Source organism: Panthera uncia, unplaced genomic scaffold, assembly GCF_023721935.1.
Source record: "Panthera uncia isolate 11264 unplaced genomic scaffold, Puncia_PCG_1.0 HiC_scaffold_856, whole genome shotgun sequence".
In the NCBI taxonomy this organism is placed as follows: domain Eukaryota; kingdom Metazoa; phylum Chordata; class Mammalia; order Carnivora; family Felidae; genus Panthera; species Panthera uncia.
This window is the reverse complement of record NW_026060041.1, coordinates 882-18,169: the sequence shown is the minus strand read 5'-3', so window position 1 is coordinate 18,169 and position 17,288 is coordinate 882. Positions and strand designations below refer to the sequence as shown.

The 17,288-nt window shown below is 55.6% G+C and overlaps 1 long non-coding RNA gene across 2 annotated transcripts; it reads left to right on the top strand.

Moving 5' to 3' along the window:
- The first annotated feature begins 672 nt into the window (after positions 1-672).
- On the top strand, positions 673-4,012 carry LOC125918473 (uncharacterized). 2 transcript variants are annotated; one of them, XR_007456449.1, is made up of 4 exons: positions 673-947; positions 3,276-3,339; positions 3,438-3,532; positions 3,678-4,012. It is a non-coding gene; the product is annotated as an uncharacterized LOC125918473 (long non-coding RNA). The 2 variants fall into 2 exon arrangements; XR_007456448.1 differs by having other exon boundaries at positions 3,438-4,012.
- The last annotated feature ends 13,276 nt before the right edge of the window (positions 4,013-17,288 follow it).

Sequence of the window (17,288 nt, the reverse complement as noted above, 5' to 3'; positions counted from 1 at the left end):
CCCAAGGGCAGCCCTAGAAGTGTTTGATCCGACCACTTCAGAGCCTTGACCTTGGACGGCAGCCCATCAGAGGCCCCTGGCCTTGTTGGGAATCCTCCCCAGAGGAGCCTTTGAGGATGGGATGGAAGGCAGTAGCCGGATGGGGCGCTCAGGAATGCAGGCCTGGGTCAGGAAGAGGCAAGGCTGAGGGGAGACGGGGAGGCAGCCAAGGTCAGCCTCCCGGGGCGTTTACTGATGAAGTTTCCGGGTGAAGGCGGGGGGCGCGGGGTCCGGAGCTGATGGCCAAGAGAGGATTCCCGAAGACGTCTTTGGTGCAAACAGGGGATTTTATTAAAGCCCGGGGACAGGACCCCGTGGGCGGGGAGAGCCACTCTGGGGTCGTGACAGGTAACTCGTCTATCCCCTCGGGTTGGGAGGGGATCAGGGATAGAGGAAGTCTCTCAGGTATTTCGGAAGCAAGGTTTCCAGGACCCTGAGGGGCTCTCTATGTTAGGAAAACGCCATTGATTACCGTTTAGTAAAACCTCAGTCGTCTGACCCTTCAGATGGATATCAGGGGCCATAAACTGGGAGTATCTTGGGGGAGTGGACATAAAGGAAGTTTCCAAAGGCCTTTTTCCACGTTCAAGTGGACTCACGGGATCCTGGGGGGGGGGGGGGGGGCGGGTCAGGATCATGTTAAGCCAATGAGAAGGAAAAACCAGCATAATCAAAATTCCCTTGCCGTTACCCGTATGGCTTCTGTCATCTCGCTTCCCTCCTAGGCCAGCCAGCCGCCAGGAGGCAGAGCTGGATTAGTCCCGCCCACCTGACCCGGAAGCTGAGCCTTTGGAGGTGACCGCCAAGGCTCCCTTTTGCCCCCAGCGAAGTGTCATCATCGAGGCAGCCGAGCCCCTGGGGGGAGGGCACTCTGCCCGTGTCAAGGACGTGCCAACGGGCTGGAGGCAGTAAGGGGACGTAATTCTTCATTTGCCTTAGTTTCCCCCATCTCCGCGGCAAGCACTTAAACCCCCTTCCTTTGTTCGTGGGGAGCCCCGGGGGTGTCCGGGGACTATCACACGTGTTCCGCCTGGGGGAGGGGCTGCTGCTGGCCTGTGCTGTGCCCTCAGCTTGCTCCATGCACCCTCGTCATTTACCGAGCAACTGCTGTGTACCCAGGTATGTGCTGGACAGGGCTGGGGACCCGTGGTGATCAGTCCAACCCCGGGCATTGCAGGAGACAGGCCGATGACTAGAGAGTGACAAGCCCGGGTTGAACAGGATCGGGATGGGGGCACCTGATGCAGCCAAGGAGGGCTTCCCGGAGGAGGGGATGCTACCAAGCCCCTGACAGAGTCGATGACTCCCACGGAGACCTGTCTTTTCAGCTGCATCTGATGACACTTTTCCCTCGTTCCCTTCAATCCGGCCGCACTGGCCTTCTTCCTGATTCCTGAACTCTCTGGGCTCATTCCCAGCCTCTGGGCCATTGTGCTCGCTGTTCCCTCCTCCTGCTTCTCCCTTCCCACTTCCTCACCAGGAGGGCAACTTCTCAGTCAGATCGCAGACCAATTATTCTTGCAGGATTTAACTTAAAAAAAAAACAACAACTGGGGCGCCTGGGTGGCGCAGTCGGTTAAGCGTCCGACTTCAGCCAGGTCACGATCTCGCGGTCCGTGAGTTCGAGCCCCGCGTCAGGCTCTGGGCTGATGGCTCGGAGCCTGGAGCCTGTTTCCGATTCTGTGTCTCCCTCTCTCTCTGCCCCTCCCCCGTTCATGCTCTGTCTCTCTCTGTCCCCAAAATAAATAAAAAACGTTGAAAAAAATAAAATAAAATAAAATAAAATAAAAACAACAAAAAACCAACAAAAACCCTGTTCCTACTTCCACGGACTCCTTTTTTTTGTCTGCCGAGGCCTCCCTTCACCCCCCAGCTCCCTGATCCCTGGCCGGGTGCCTGACAAAGAGTTGACGCCTGTCAGATCATTGTGGAGGAAGGAAGCTGACCTCTCCCTCTGGGGGTGCAACTCAGTCCGGTGCTCCTGCCCTTGTAGACGGGGTATGAAGGATTCAGAGTTGCTGTTGTTGTTTTAAAGGTTTATTTATTTTTGAGAGAGAGGGAGAGAGAGAGAGACAGAGCATGAGCAGGGGAGGGGCAGAGAGAGAGAGGGAGACACAGACTCCGAAGCAGGCGCCAGGCTCTGAGCTGTCGGCACAGAGCCTGATGCGGGGCTCGAACCCCCACACCGCGAGATCGTGACCCGAGCCGAAGTGGGACGCTCCACTGACTGAGCCACCCGGGCGCCCCAAGGATTCGCAGCTTTGATCCCCTGGACAGTTGGAGGCGGTGGGTCTTATGGGGATCCTTTGGTGCGGGGACAGAGGTGGCCAAAGTGCCTTTTGGGGAGGCCCTGCGGCTGGCTTGCAGAGGCCAGGCCAAGAGGGCCGGGTCTGAGGGACAAGCCTCGCCTCCCAGTGCCCCTAAGGGCTTCGTGCAGAACATTCCGTGGCGGGACCTTCTGGAACAGGCGATGAGGGCTTGGCAGCCCTGTCCAGTCCCCGCTCTCGGGTCACTGCCCCAGCCTCCTCGCAGCCCGCGCTCACCCTCCTCCATCCCTGTTCCCCACAGCAGCCCGAGGCAGTACTTTTTATAGAACACTTGAAAAAAATGTTAATAGGTAATTAAAGGCACAAATCTCTAAAAGCACAGGAGGGGGATGCAGTGAAAGCCTTCCCTTCCCCCCGGGGCCCCTCCGGGTGGGGGGGGGGCCTGGGGCCACCAGTTTCTTGGGTTTTTTCCCAGAGATAGTCGATCATATGTAAGTAAATACAGCTGGTGAAATGCTATGGAGGTAATTCACATGATCCTGCCCCCCCCCTTTTTTTTTTTTTTTTTTTTATTTATTTCTGAGACAGAGAGAGACAGAGCATGAACAGGGGAGGGGCAGAGAGAGAGGGAGACACAGATCCGAAACAGGCTCCAGGCTCTGAGCTGTCAGCACAGAGCCCGACGCGGGGCTCGAACCCACGGACTGTGAGATCATAACCTGAGCCGAAGTCGGAAGCTTAACCGACCAAGCTACCCAGGCACCCCCCCCCTTTTTTTTTAAACGTAAGGGTACATTCAGGGGCGCCTGGCTGGCTCAGTCGCTGGAGCCGGTGACTCTCGATCTCGGGGTTGTGAGTTCGAGCCCCACGTTGGTCGTAGAGCCTCCTTAAAAAAAAAAAAAAAAGAATATATTCACTTATTCAACACTTGCGTATTGAGCGCCTACTGTATGCCGGGTACCGTTCTAGGCCCTGGGGCTCCAGCGGAAAAGGGAGTTGACATTCCAAGTGGGGAAGACAGTAGATCGACAAAGTAAGTACATGTTAACATTACGTAGTGGGTCGGATGTTGGGAGTTGGGGTCCCTGGATGGCTTGGTCCTTAAGGGTTCGACTCTTGGTTTCTGCTCAGGTCAGGAGCTCACGGTTCCTGAGATCGAGCCCCCCCCCTCCCGACCCCCCGCGGGGGATTCTCTTCCTCTCTCTGTGCCCCTCACGCGTGTTTGTGTGAGTATGCTTTTTCTCAAAATAAACTTCAGTACTCGATCTCAAGTAGCTATCTCTCAGTGGGCTGTGGGGTTATGAGGAAATGCGACCTCATCTACCTTTCTTTCCGCCTTTGTTTCCCATATCCTTGGTTATCTGGGGGCAGGGATGCAAACAGCGGCGGGGGGACAGCACGTGCAAAGGCCCTGAGGTAGGAGCCTGAAGCGTTCCACATCCGGAAAGGAGCCGCGAAGCTGAAGAGCGGGGCTCACTCTTCGGCGAGAAGACTGAGGCCCAGACACGGCCTTGTAGCGACTTGTCCGAAAGTTGGCTTTCTCTTTCTCATCTGGGAGATGTCTCCCTGGTGCGCTGGGGCTGGCTCGTAACCATCTGGGAGAGCTGATTGCCAAACTTTCGGGAATTTTGCAAGCCTGTCGTTAAACTTGGCCAGTTGCCGGAAATGAAATGATGTGCACTCGCGATGAAATAAATTACATTAAACACAAAGACGATCGGTGGTCAACATGTGTCGCTCCGTAACGAGGAGGCTAATCTCTGCTCCAGAGATTATTTATGTCTTTCTTGTCCGCACGGTAGAAACACTCCCTAACGTGTGGGCCATTGGTGTCTGTGGTTTTGTTTTAAGTAGGCTTCGCGCCCAGCCTGGAGCCCCACCCGGGGCTTGAACTCACGAGCCTGAGATCAAGGCCTGAGCTGAGATCCGGAGCTGGACGCTTAACCGGGGCTACTGTGTATTTCTTCCGATCTCCGCTTTCGACAAGGTCATATTCGAAATCGGTAACCTGCAAATCAGGGCTGTTTCCTCCCCCAAAGAGCCAGTGGTTAACTATTTGCCAGCTCGCCGTTGTAATGCAGAGAGATTAGGCTCTTTTTTCTTTTTTTCCTGTAAAGTTGTGTACTATTTTTTTTTTAATGTGTATTTATTTTTTTTTTCAACGTTTTTTTTTTTTTATTTATTTTTGGGACAGAGAGAGACAGAGCATGAACGGGGGAGGGGCAGAGAGAGAGGGAGACACAGAATCGGAAACAGGCTCCAGGCTCCGAGCCATCAGCCCAGAGCCTGACGCGGGGCTCGAACTCACAGACCGCGAGATCGTGACCTGGCTGAAGTCGGACGCTTAACCGACTGCGCCACCCAGGCGCCCCTAATGTGTATTTATTTTTGAGAGAGAGAGACAGAGAGAGAAAGCAGGAGCAGAAGAGGGGCAGAGAGAGAGGGAGACACAGAATCCCAAGCGGGCTCCAGGCTCTGAGCTGTCAGCACAGGGCCCGACGCAGGGCTCGAACTCACGAACCGTGAGATCATGACCTGGGCCGAAGTCGGACGCGTAACCGACCGAGTTACCTGTCACCCAGGCGCCCCTGAGGCTTAAACTCTTGGATGGCTCTGGCTGCCTGATTCTCCCAAGGCCCCGGTCCTTCAGCGTTGGGGCCTGTCCCTCTGTCTTGTGACAGGAAGGTTGTTGCATCACGACCCCACCGATGATGGGGTTTTGGGGGTGATGGTGGGGTTTGGAGCCGACAGCCGAGAAAGAATTCTTGAAGACGTCTTTGGTGCAAACAGGGGATTTTATTAAAGCCCGGGGACAGGACCCCGTGGGCGGGGAGAGCTACTCTGGGGTCGTGACAGGTAACTGATTCTATCTCCTCAGGTTGGGAGGGGATCAGGGATAGAGGAAGTCTCTCAGGTATTTCGGAAGCAAGGTTTCCAGGACTTTGAGGGGCTCGCCGGGTTAGGAAAACGTCATTGATTACCGTTTAGTAAAACCTCAGTCGTCTGACCCTTCAGATGGCTATCAGGGGCCGTCAGCTGGGAGTATGATTGCCAACACATATCTTGGGGGAGTGGACATAAAGGAAGTTTCCAAAGGCATTTTGCTACGTTCAAGTGGACTCACGGGATCCTGGGGGGGTCAGGATAATATTAAGCTAAGATTCTCTTTTGTCCCCCCGCAAAGTGTCCTCATCGAGGCAGCTGAGCTCCTAGAAGGAGGTCATTCTGCCCGTTTCAAGGATGTGCCAATGGGCTGGAGGCAGTAAGGCGATTTAACTCTTCATTTGCCTTAGTTTCCCAGGTCACCATGGCAAGCACTGAAACCCCTTTCGTTTGTTCTCGGGGAGCCCGGGGGTGTCCAAAGAATATCACACGGATCCCACCTGGGGGCGGGAGGGGTACTAGCTTGTATTTTGCCCTCAGCCTGCGTTATGCTCCCTCATGACCACGACCCCTTGTAAATCGCACATTCCAAGCCACCTTGATAACCTGCTGTCTGTCCCCTGAGATGGGCCGTGTTCCCACCCGCTCTTGTTTTCTGCCGCCTTCCCCTTCTCCGGGAGTTTACCCCCAGAGCCCTAGAGCCGACTGACTCTTACGGGATCGCTTCGGTCTCTTTCTACGTCAGGGGCCCGAGATCCTTATCGCCTCCGTCTTCCGCAAAATCAGAAACGGGTCGGCCCATCGGAGTGAAAAGTCGTCCAGTTGGCTGGCTTCAGGCATAGCTGGCTTCAGGGGGCTCGAACGATGCCACGAGGCCCATCTCGACCCGTCAGTTCTGTTCTCTTCCGCGCTGGCACCCTTTAGGGGTCCCCCCTCGTGGTCACAGGAGGCGAGGGGCTGGAGGCGGTGACAAGGTTCCCGGCAGCGAGAGGAGCCCGGTGTGGGGTGTGCCCGCCCCGGTGCTAGAACCCAGATCCTGGCGGAGCCCGGGAAACGATCCGTAGCTACCGATCGATCTGCGGGCCTGACTCCCAAGACGGGAGGAGTTCTTGCCCACTTGCGAAATTCCTCGAGCGAGAGGCTGAGGGGGAGCACCTGCCTCGGCTCTGGAGGTAGAAATCCCGCGTTCGGATCCTGCCTGTTCTTTGGCGTGATGAAAACCGGGTTGGAACCGGGTAGTGCTGATGGCCACACCGTGAGTGTGTCAACGCCACTGGATTGTACTCTTTCGAATGATTAAAAGAGTCCAGGGGCGCCTGGGTGGCTCAGTCGGTTAAGCCTCCGACTTTGGCTCAGGTCATGATCTCGCGGTCCGTGAGTTCGAGCCCCCGCGTCGGGCTCTGTGCTGACAGCTCAGAGCCTGGAGCCTGTTTCAGATTCTGTGCCTCCCTCTCTCTGACCCTCCCCCGTTCATGCTCTGTCTCTCTCTGTCTCAAAAATAAATAAACGTTAAAAAAAAAAAGAGTCCACAACATGTTACGTATATTTAAAAAAAATTTTTTTAATGTGTACTTATTTTTTGAGAGAGAGAGAGAGCGAGCGTGAGCAGGGGAGGGGCAGAAGGGGAGACGCAGAATCCGAAGCAGGCTCCAGGCGGTCAGCTCGGGGCCCGACGCGGGGCTCGAACCCCCAAGCTGTGAGATTGGTAACCTGAGCCGAAGTCGGACGCTTAACTGACTAAGCCACCCAGGCGCCCCTCAGGTTATGTATATTTTACCACGGCGTGAAAAGTAAGAAGGCCAAAGATGCTAAGAATAATAATCCGATAGAATATAAAGTAAAAGGAGAAGGAAAAAGGTCTCGGTGCGGCCACTCACCGGCTGCGTGAACCCTGGGCGGGGCCGGCCGCCTCTCTGTACCTCTGTTTACGGGACTGTCACAATAAGGGTAATTTTGGCAGCTTGTTGAGAGGCTCAAACAGGTTAAGACATGTGCCGTCCCGGAAGCACCCAGGATTTGGTAAGGGTTCAATGGTTGGTAATGATTACATCAAACTACGGGTTGCTAATTGAAAGAAGTCCAATGTCAAATTCACTATCATGGTGTGCTCGGGCTGCTTTACCAAAATGCCGCAGACCGGATGGCTCGTCAATGATAGAAATTTATGGCTCGCTGTTCTAGAGGCTGGAAGTCGGAGATCGGGGGGCCTGATGGCATGGCGTGGGCAGGTGGGGGCCCCGTTCTGGTAACAGACTCGTCGCCTCGCGTGGCAGAAGGGGCGACGATGCTTTTGGGAGCCTCTTTTTTTTTTAATTTTTTTAAATTTTTTTTGAGAGAGAGAGAGAGAGAGAGAAAGGAGGGAGGTGCAAAGAGAGAGGGACGCGGAGAATCCCAAAGTGCAGGGCTCGAACTCGCAGACTGTGAGGTCATGAGCTGAGCCGAAATCAAGAGTCGGACGCTCAGCCTACTGAGCCAGGCGCCCCTGCGGGGGGTGAGGGTTTCTACATATAAACTTGGGGGTGACACGCACACTCAGACCGTCGCGACCACCTACTGTGCGGTTCCGTTTGTGCGAACGATCCCCAGAAGAGGCAAATCCACGGAAACAGAACGCGGATCACTGGTGTTGGCACCCGGGGGCAGGGATGGGGAGTCACTGCTTAATGGGCACGGGTTTCCTCGGCAGGGGCTGGGGGAGGTGACAAAAATGATTTGGAACTAGACAGAGGTGGTGGTTGCACAACACTGGCATTGTGCTGAATGGCGCTGAATTGTTTGCTTGAAAACGGTTGATTTTCATGTTGTGTCGGTTTCACCCCCCCCCCCAAAAATTTTTTTTAAATGTATATTTATTTTAAAAATTCTATGTTTCTTTATTTTTGAGAGCGACAGAGACAGAGTGTGAGCAGGGGGAGGGACAGAGAGAGAGGGAGACATAGAATCCAAAGCAGGCTCCAGGCTCTGAGCCATCAGCACAGACCCCGACGCGGGGCTCGAACACATGGACCGTGAGGTCGTGACCCGAGCCAAAGTCAGACGCTCAACCGACTGAGCCACCCAGGCGCCCCTTATTTATTTATTTTTTAAGTACGTTTTTTTTTGTTTTGTTTTTGTTTTTGTTTTTGTTTTTTTTTAAGTATGTTTTTTTTAACTTGGTGCCTTGGGGTAAAAAAATAAAACGGATGGAAGGTATCTTGATGTCCTTCTCGGACTTCTCTGGCTATTCTGGATGTTTGTGCCCTCCGCTCTTCCCGGCCTGATACCCCATCTCCATCCCCGGTGATGGCTTCTCTGGCTTGGCCAGTAATGCCCTGGGGGACTTTGTGACTCGGTTTCCTTGTCTGTACCACGAGGGGATCGGACCCACTGGTCTCTAATAGGCCCTCAAATGGTAACTGAGCATTACTTGAGGTCAAGGTGGCAACATCTTTCACAGTCCTCCCCCCCCCCCAACCCGGGGGGGGGGGGGGGGGGACTTTGCCCAGAGCCTGTTAATCAGAACTCAGATGAACTCAGATGCCCCGTCACCTCAAGCTCCAGTGCAAATCCTGACCCCCCTCAAAGCCAGGTCACTGGCCTCACACTCTTCTCAGAAAGTAAAGCGGTAGCTCTTTGGACGTTTCTCCGGGGACCCAGCTGGCCAGCCGCACAGGTGGGGACAGCACTTGATACTCAGGGGCTGCCCTAGCCTCAGGGGGCTGGAGGTGACAAAAACTCCAGACTCACAACGTCCTGGTCCTTCGCGCCGGCTGCCTTCAGAGATGACACCCACATAGTCACCGTGAACAGGCTGCGTGATCATTTACCCTTTGAATTAGCTCCTGACGAGGCCATGTTCCTTTTTTTTTAATTTGTTTTTTTTTTATGTTTATTTTATTTTTGAGAGCGGGGGGAAGGGCAGAGAGAGAGGGAGACACAGAATCGGAAGCAGCCTCCAGGCTCCGAGCGGTCAGCACAGAGCCTGACGCGGGGCTCGACCCCCCAAGCCCCCAAGATCTCATGACCCCCAAGGTCATGAGATCATGACCTGAGCCGAAGTGGGCCGCCCAACCAAATGAGCCACCCAGGTGTCCCAAGGCCATGTTCCTTTGGATTCGCCTCAGACGCCCCCCCGCCCCCAGGGGGGTATGGCTTGGCGAACGTCTGACCAGGGATCTCTAAAGGGAAAAGCTAGGGGCGCCTGGGTGGCTCAGTCGGTTAAGCTTCCGACTTCGGCTCAGGTCACGATCTCGCGGTCCGCGAGTTCGAGCCCCGCGTCGGGCTCTGGGCTGATGGCTCAGAGCCTGGAGCCTGCTTCCGTTTCTGTGTCTCCCTCTCTCTCTGCCCCTCCCCCGTTCATGCTGTGTCTCTCTGTGTCTCAAAAATAAATAAATGTTAAAAAAAATAAATAAAGGGAAAAGCTAATAATCTGATATACTGATAGACTAATCTGCCATATACTGACCTCTTATCACATGGCCAAGGCCTCTCTTTTGCAGCCACCTGGTTTTATTTAATTCTCCTGCCACCCTGGGGGTAAATACGACTTTCATCTTGCTTCAGAGCTGAGGACATGAGGCTCAGAGGTAGAATCCCTCGCCCAAGGTCAGCTAAGAAGTGGGAGGGCCCTTGTCGCTGCCCCGTACCCTTGACCCCACACCCTTGACCATTATCCTATCCTGACTCCCTGAAAGCATCCAATGCCTTTCCATCCAGGTCACCCAAGCTCTGAGGCAGCGGTGGGGTCCCGGGGCAGGCCCAGGAGTGGTGGTAGGGGGCAGCTGGCCTGGGAACCAGCTCCCAGGACCTTAACTGGGTGTGGGGAGAAGTAAGGAGGGCAGCACCCTCTCTCTGGGCCTTAAAGGCCCAGAAACCCGAGAGTTACTGTTGCACCACAAGCCGCAGAGACCTGACAGCCTGCAGCTGGGCGGGGGCGGGGCAGAGCAGCCCAGACAAGCTGGCTCTTAAAATAAATAACTAGAAAGGTAGGAAGGGAAGGTCTGGGCGAGTCTCAGGGCCCCAGGCTGCGGCTTCCCAGGCAGGCCTGGATGCCTGAAGGCCCCGAGTCTTTTGGCTCCGGTGTACCCAAGTGTCCTGCCTCCTTCCTTTCCTTCCCGTTTCTGAAAGAGTCAGACCACATTCCCAGAGGCCCTACTGTGCGCCCTGGCCCCGTGCAGGGCAATGTGGGGGACTCGGCGGTGAAGACGCCCCCACCCTCCAGCCCAATGGAGGGGACAGACCTATCCCCAGTGACCATCCAGAGTGGGCAGGGCTGGGATGGGAGACTCGAGGGACTGGAGGAGCTTGGAGGGACACGTGACCCAGACTGGGGGTCTGGAGGACACAGGGGATCCCTGGGTTGGCATGAGAAAATCTTGGCTAAAAGCAAAGAGAAGTTTGTGTGAGAAAAAGATGGGGAGACGATTGGGTAGGGGGCCGCAGACCAGTGTTTTTTTTTTTTTTTTTTAATTTTTTTTTAATGTTTTTATTTATTTTTGAGACAGAGAGAGACAGAGCATGAATGGGGGAGGGGCAGAGAGAGATGGAGACACAGAATCGGAAGCAGGCTCCAGGCTCTGAGCCATCAGCCCAGAGCCCGACGCGGGGCTCGAACCCACGGACCGCGAGATTGTGACCTGAGCTGAAGTCGGACGCTTAACCGACTGAGCCACCCAGGCGCCCCAAGACCAGTGTTTTTCAAAGTGTTTCCGATTTGGGGCGCCTGAGTGGCTCCGTCGGTAGAGCGTCCGACTTCGGCTCAGGTCACGATCTCACGGTTCGTGGGTTCGAGCCCCGCGTCGGGCTCTGTGCTGACAGCTCAGGGCCTGGAGCCTGCTTTGGATTCTGTGTCTCCCTCTCTCTGATCCTCCCCCGTTCATGCTCTGTCTCTGTCTCAAAAATAAATAAACGTTAAAAAAAATTTTTTTTTAATTTTTTCAAAGTGTGTCCAATTTACCTCACTTGATGCACAACAGAATTCATATTTTATCGGCAACACAGTATGTGTGTGAACAGGTGCGCGCCCACAGTTAAGTTAAAATACCAGGAAACCATAATTATTTTTACACATGCTCTGATTGACTGCTTGAGACTCACTGTTTTATGCCTAGTAGGTTAACACCTGAGGTTGGAAAATACAGATCTGGAGGGGCGCCCGGGTGGCTCGGTCCCTTGAGCGGCCGACTTCGGCTCAGGTCAGGATTTCACGCTGCACGAGTTCGAGCCCTGCATGGGGCTCTCTGCTTTCAACACAGAGTCTTCTTCTGATCTTCTGTACCCCCCACCCCGCCCCTCCCCTGCTCACGCTCTCTCAAAAATAAATAACACATTAAAAAAAAAAAAAGAAAGAAAGAAAATACAGATGTATAGACTGTGCTAAGAACCCCTAAGCACTCCCATCAAAGGAGTGCAATTCTAGAATCTTGAGGACCGGCCGCTGATATTCTCGTTCTCTTCTTCTGGGGTTGTGGTAGGATTTTACTTCCTTCTGTTTCGCCTCAGGGCCGGGAATCTGTCTGTCAACATGCAACGGAAGCACATGATGTGGTTACTAAGACTCCCTGAGGACAGAGTGGAACCCCCTTGGCCACCCCTGTGACCGCAGCAGGACCCCGCTGCCTTTAAACTGAATTAAATGAATGATTTTGACTAAAGTCTTTTTTTTTTAAGACTTTGTTTTTTTAATGTGTATGTATTCCTTTTGAGAGAGAGAGAGAGAGAGAGAGAAAGAGAGAGCAGGAGAAGAGAGAGAAAAGGAGAGGGAGAATCCCCAGCAGGCGCCCTGATGTCAGCGCAGAGATGGGGCTCGATCTCACGAACCGTGAGAACCGTGAGATCACGACCCGAGTCGAAATCAAGAGCCAGACGCTCAACCGACGGAGCCACCCAGGCGCCCCCGCCGGGCCTCATTTTTTGGCAGTTTCCAGATGGAACTCTTCTTAGTTTCATAAATTCCTCACTTCCAGGTCTTTCTGCCCGGGCTGTGTCCTCTGCCCTTCCCCTTTCCCTCCTTCCTTGGCTGGTCAGCTCTGACGTCCTTCACAGTTCAGCTCAGATGCCCCCTCGTCCAGGAAACTGTCCCTGGCCTCACTTCCCAGACTGAACTTCTCAGAAAAAGTTTGCCGAACACATGAATGCAAATCTGAGGGAGGAGCAGAGGCCGCATCCTCTGGGGGCTCCCGATCACAGGTCTGAGGGAGGTGGCGGATGCCCCCCGAAGTCAACCCGGTCCCTCCAGCTGTCAGATACCCCGCCCTCTCACGGAGCCAAACAATACCCATTTCGCGGGCGGCAGACTGAGGCCAGGAAGGCCCTCCCTGCTCCGTGCTCGGTGCAGATGCCACACCCCTCCGCCCAGCGTCCTCCTGGCCCCTCTCACCTCCTTCCCAGAGCCCCAGGCCTTTTCTTTTCCAATGATGAAATTCTAGTCTGGGTGGGAGGCTTGGGGGTGGGGGGGGAAGGAAGGCTGGCTGGGACTAGTTGGTATACTTTTCTCTCCAAGCCTGAGGAGGGGAAGGGGTGGGGACGCTCCACTGGCCAATCCTGGACCAAACCCTCAAACCTTCCCCTCTTGGCCCAGACCCACCCCGTACTTCCCGAACGTTCGGGGCAACTTTGAGTTCCAGGGTCCCCTGAGTCCTGGAGACTCCTCCCCACCATCTTGCCTCCCCATCTGGCACCCCCACACTTGAAATTCAAGAGCAGGGCCTGGGCGCAGGCTGGCCCTTGCCCATGTTGCCCAACCAGCCTGGGCCACGTCTCCATCCCCAGGGCCCCGCTCACCAGGAAGGCTGCCAGAAGCTTCCCTGCCTCCCCGCCCCCCCCCCCCCCCAGCCTGGCCACCTGCAGCCGCCGCACCTGAAACTCAGCTGCCAGGTCCCACCTGCTTCCTCTCAGGCTCTGTTTGCCCAGTTGCCCTGACACCCGAACGCTTCTTGGGTGGGGAGCACCAGCCTGGGCGTCTGTGTCCGAGGGAAGATATGGAAAAAGCCCTTTTCCACTTTGGCCTTAGATAAAATGTTGATCTCAAGAGGTCATCCCAGCTTAGAATCCCATGAGGGCTGCAGTTGGCCGGCCACCGACCAGAGCACTCGGTAGACGTGACCTTGGTTGGTCCCTCCGTGATCTCTGAGGCCAGACGCCGCTGCTGCTGTCTCCGTTTGGCAGCTGGGTGAGCCCCAGCGCTCATGCTGAACCGCAAAGCCACGCTTTTCTCTCTGAAAGCAGCCACTCCGGGCAGCTTCTGTGACACCCTGCAAGAGATGTCAGTGCATTCGAGACAGAGGCGGGGAAATACTTGTTTTCCCCCACAGAAGGCGCGGGGCCCGGTCCTCTGCGCCTTCTCTCACCCCTCGTGTTTTCCTCTTCAACAATATTTCTGGACACCGGATTTATTTCTGAAGCCTGCCCTCCACCCAGGTCCCCATCTGTCTTGCCTTATTTGACGGCTCTTCTGTGTTCTGCTCTGTGGCTGTGGTTTGTTGACTGACTGAGGGAATGAATCGCTGGACAGACAGATGCCCAGCCGGAGAATTTGGACTTTGTCCCGAGGGAAGCCACTGGGGCCATTCAGAGGGTGGAGTGACTAAGTCAGGGCCACGCCTGGGAACATTCTGAGCTCTTCTCCAGTCTGGGGCTTTGCAGGTTCCGGTCCCTTTGCCCGGAATACCCTCTCCCTGGGCTTGGTCCAACTCTTTGCTATCCCAGCCGGGATGTCTCCTCCTCCGGGAAGCCTTCCCCGAGCCCCACGTTGCGTCAAGCATCCCTTCTGGGCTGCCCATCCCAGCCCTGCTCTCTCTGTCATCACCTTCTGGGGATGAGTGGTCTCCCCACTTGTCCTGTGAGTCCCCGCAGGACAGGGCCCTAGCACCATCCATCACAGAGCCTGACATTGTGCTCAGAATAGATGATGGTCCCTCGACAGAAATGCCTCTGCTTACGGGAGGAGCCACGCGCAGGGGTAGCCATAGTGTCCCATAGGGGTTGAGGGCGCAGCCTAGGGTCAGGGACACCCGCGATCAAATTCCCTGCCCAGGTAGGGGGTTTGGGCCAGAGCAAACCCCATTCCTCCATCAGCTCCCAAATCAGAAAAACCGGAGCTTGAGGTCTCGAGGATTAGTGGCGACAAGATAACGTCCGACAGCATCTCTAACGGGGCGGAAGCCTCTCTTCCTGCCGCCTCAGGGCTTTGCACCTGCCGGCAAGTGGCGGAGGCCGGATTCGAACCCATGCCTCGGTAGCTTTAGCGCCCACACTTTCTCGCGCACAGCCAAGGCCAGGAGCTGAGCAGGAGTTTGTTAAATGAAAATAACTTCAGCCTGTTAAGAGTGAGAAGGGGGTGGGGGCTTTCTAAAGCAGTGGAGGAGGGAAGATTTGGGAACGCAGAGTGTCTGAGAAACACAGGTAGGAGGTCCGCAAGGCCACACGTGCCTGGGGTGGCACGTGCTTCAGAGCCTGGGCAGATCTCAGCTCAGCCTGGCCCCACTGGCTGAGATCCCGCAGATGTGTTCGCAAAGACAGTTCTCAAAGCTCCTTCCCAAGTGGGTCTGGGTCTAGGGCTGGTGGTGACCAGGAGGGAGAACTCACCAGCAGCACCCGGGGCTGGTCGGAGCCCAGACCATATTTTTTTTAGGGCTCTAAAATAAATACACAACAACAACAAAAAAAATTAAGCAAAATGAAGTTTAAAAAGTGAATGGATGAATGGATTGGGAGATAAGTGGATAGAAATAATATAGACGAGATACTGACATCTATGCCTATAATATGGATAATACACACGACGGAGAAATTTGATGAAATAATTGTAGATACGGATGTTCACCGCAAGATACTTTACAATTTTTTTGTATGTTTGACATTTCTCATAATAAAATGTGGGGGGAAATATTTGGTGAAAGCGTTTGTGAAATCATTAGCACATTAGAGTGGATTCTAATTTTCAACGAGTGAATTACGAATTGCATACCCAGGGGTGAGCGGATTACCACCCTAATATGGGAACTGCCGTTATTGATAAGCGTCGGGCTCTGAACTGGGAATATTTATTTTATTTTATTTAAAAAAATTTTTTTAATGTTTATTTTATTATTTTTGAGACAGAGACAGACAGAGCATGAACGGGGGAGGGGCAGACAGAGAGGGAAACACAGAATCGGAAGCAGGCTCCAGGCTCTGAGCCATCAGCCCAGAGCCCGACGCGGGGCTCGAACTCACGGACCGCGAGATCGTGACCTGAGCCGAAGTCGGACGCTTAACCGACTGAGCCACCCAGGCGCCCCTGGGAATATTTATTTTAAAACCGTGTTTTAAGATTTTATTTTTAGGTAATGTCTACACCCAACGTAGGGATCGAACCTACAACCCGGAGATGAAGAGTCGCAGGCAGGCTCCACCCACTGAGCCCGCCGGGCGCCCCGGGAACGTTTTATTTGTTTTCCTTGTTAACATTATTGAATAAATAACTCCATCTAATTGAAATCTTAACGCCAATCATGGGTGGGATGAGCTTTTCCTAATCTGCATTTTACATTCGAGGAACTTGAGCTCCGAGAGGCGACGAAAGACTGGACTCAGGGAGGAGCCGTCGCAGCTGGGTTGAGCCACCTGCCGACCACTTGCACTTTCTAGAGACCCTCAAGCCAGGGAACTGCTGTAGGTCAACGGCCCCTACCTGCATCGCGATTCCTTTGGCGGGAAAAAAAAAAAAAAAAAAAGCCTCCCTCGTTAGGCCCCCCCCCAACAGGGCCCCGCCCCCGTCCCCGTCCCCCCAGTGTCCCCGCCCCTCGATAGAGAGTTTGTTAGTCTGCCTTCTACGGTTGATTGGCCCCACTCTGGCCTCAGCCCCACCTCTCGCTCGCAGAATGGCCCATTAAACACTGCCGCCGATTGGCGCCCGCCGTTCGCTGCCCGCCTTCTCAAGCCTCGCCCCTGCCCTTAATTCTCGCAGCTTCCGCCGTGCGGGCTCAGAGCCACGCGGCGCGCCCGCGAGCTGCCCCCGGGATCGGTGGCCGTTACCTCCCGGGGTCCCGGACCGCAGCCTTCCGCACTCAGGGGCTCGGATCTCCCCTCCCAGACGCAAAAGCCTAGCTCCCCTCTTCCTGGAGCTCTTGTCTCCCGTCCCCCAGGTTCAAGCTTCCCAGCCTCCGTTTCCAGGACCCCGGCGCCCCGGATCCCTGCCTCCCGGATCGGCGCTACCGGGACGTGGCCTCTTGAGGACCTCTGCCACTTGGACGCCTTCAGCCTTCCAGAGCCCAAGACCCCCTGTCCCAGCCTGATACACTCCTGTATTCCCATCCCTAGGGCCGAGAAACCCAGGGGTTTCGGGCGCAGGACACAACCTGGGAGAGCAGAGGAGCCTCGGCGCCCAGCTTCGGGATCTCAGACACTCCAGCTTCCACGAGCCAAGGAACCTCGGCGCCGTGAACTCCCAACTCCAAGGAACCTTCCAAAGTTCCAGCCTCCAGGCTGTGTTACAAAACTCTCCGTTCTAAGGAACGTCGGCGTTCCGGGAAGGAGCCCCCCAAGCGCTCGCAGCTTCCAGACGCCGCAGAACTCCGGGGGGCGTTCCAACATGGTGGCCGATCCCCCGCGCGGAGAGCCCAAGGGGTTCGAGGCGGCCGAGCCCACCGGGAACGGTGCCCCGACGTTGCTCCCTAAAGAGGACCCCGACCCGGCAGGAGGCCGCTGCTGCGGTTCCCGGGAGCGGGTGCGCCGCTGCCTTCGCGCCAACCTGCTGGTGCTGCTGACGGTGGCGGCCGTGGTGGCAGGCGTGGCGCTGGGGCTGGGGGTCTCGGGGGCGGGTGGCGCGCTAGCGCTGGGCCCCGCGCGCCTGGCGGCCTTCGCCTTCCCCGGCGAGCTGCTGCTGCGCCTGCTGAAGATGATCATCCTGCCGCTGGTGGTGTGCAGCCTGATCGGCGGCGCCTCCAGCCTGGACTCGAGCGCGCTCGGCCGCCTGGGCGCCTGGGCGCTGCTCTTTTTCCTGGTCACCACGCTGCTGGCGTCCGCGCTCGGCGTGGGCTTGGCGCTGGCCCTGCGGCCGGGCGCCACCTTCGCCGCCATCAACGCCTCGGTCGGCGCCACGGGCGCCGTGGAAGAGGAAGAGGCCCCCAGCAAGGAGGT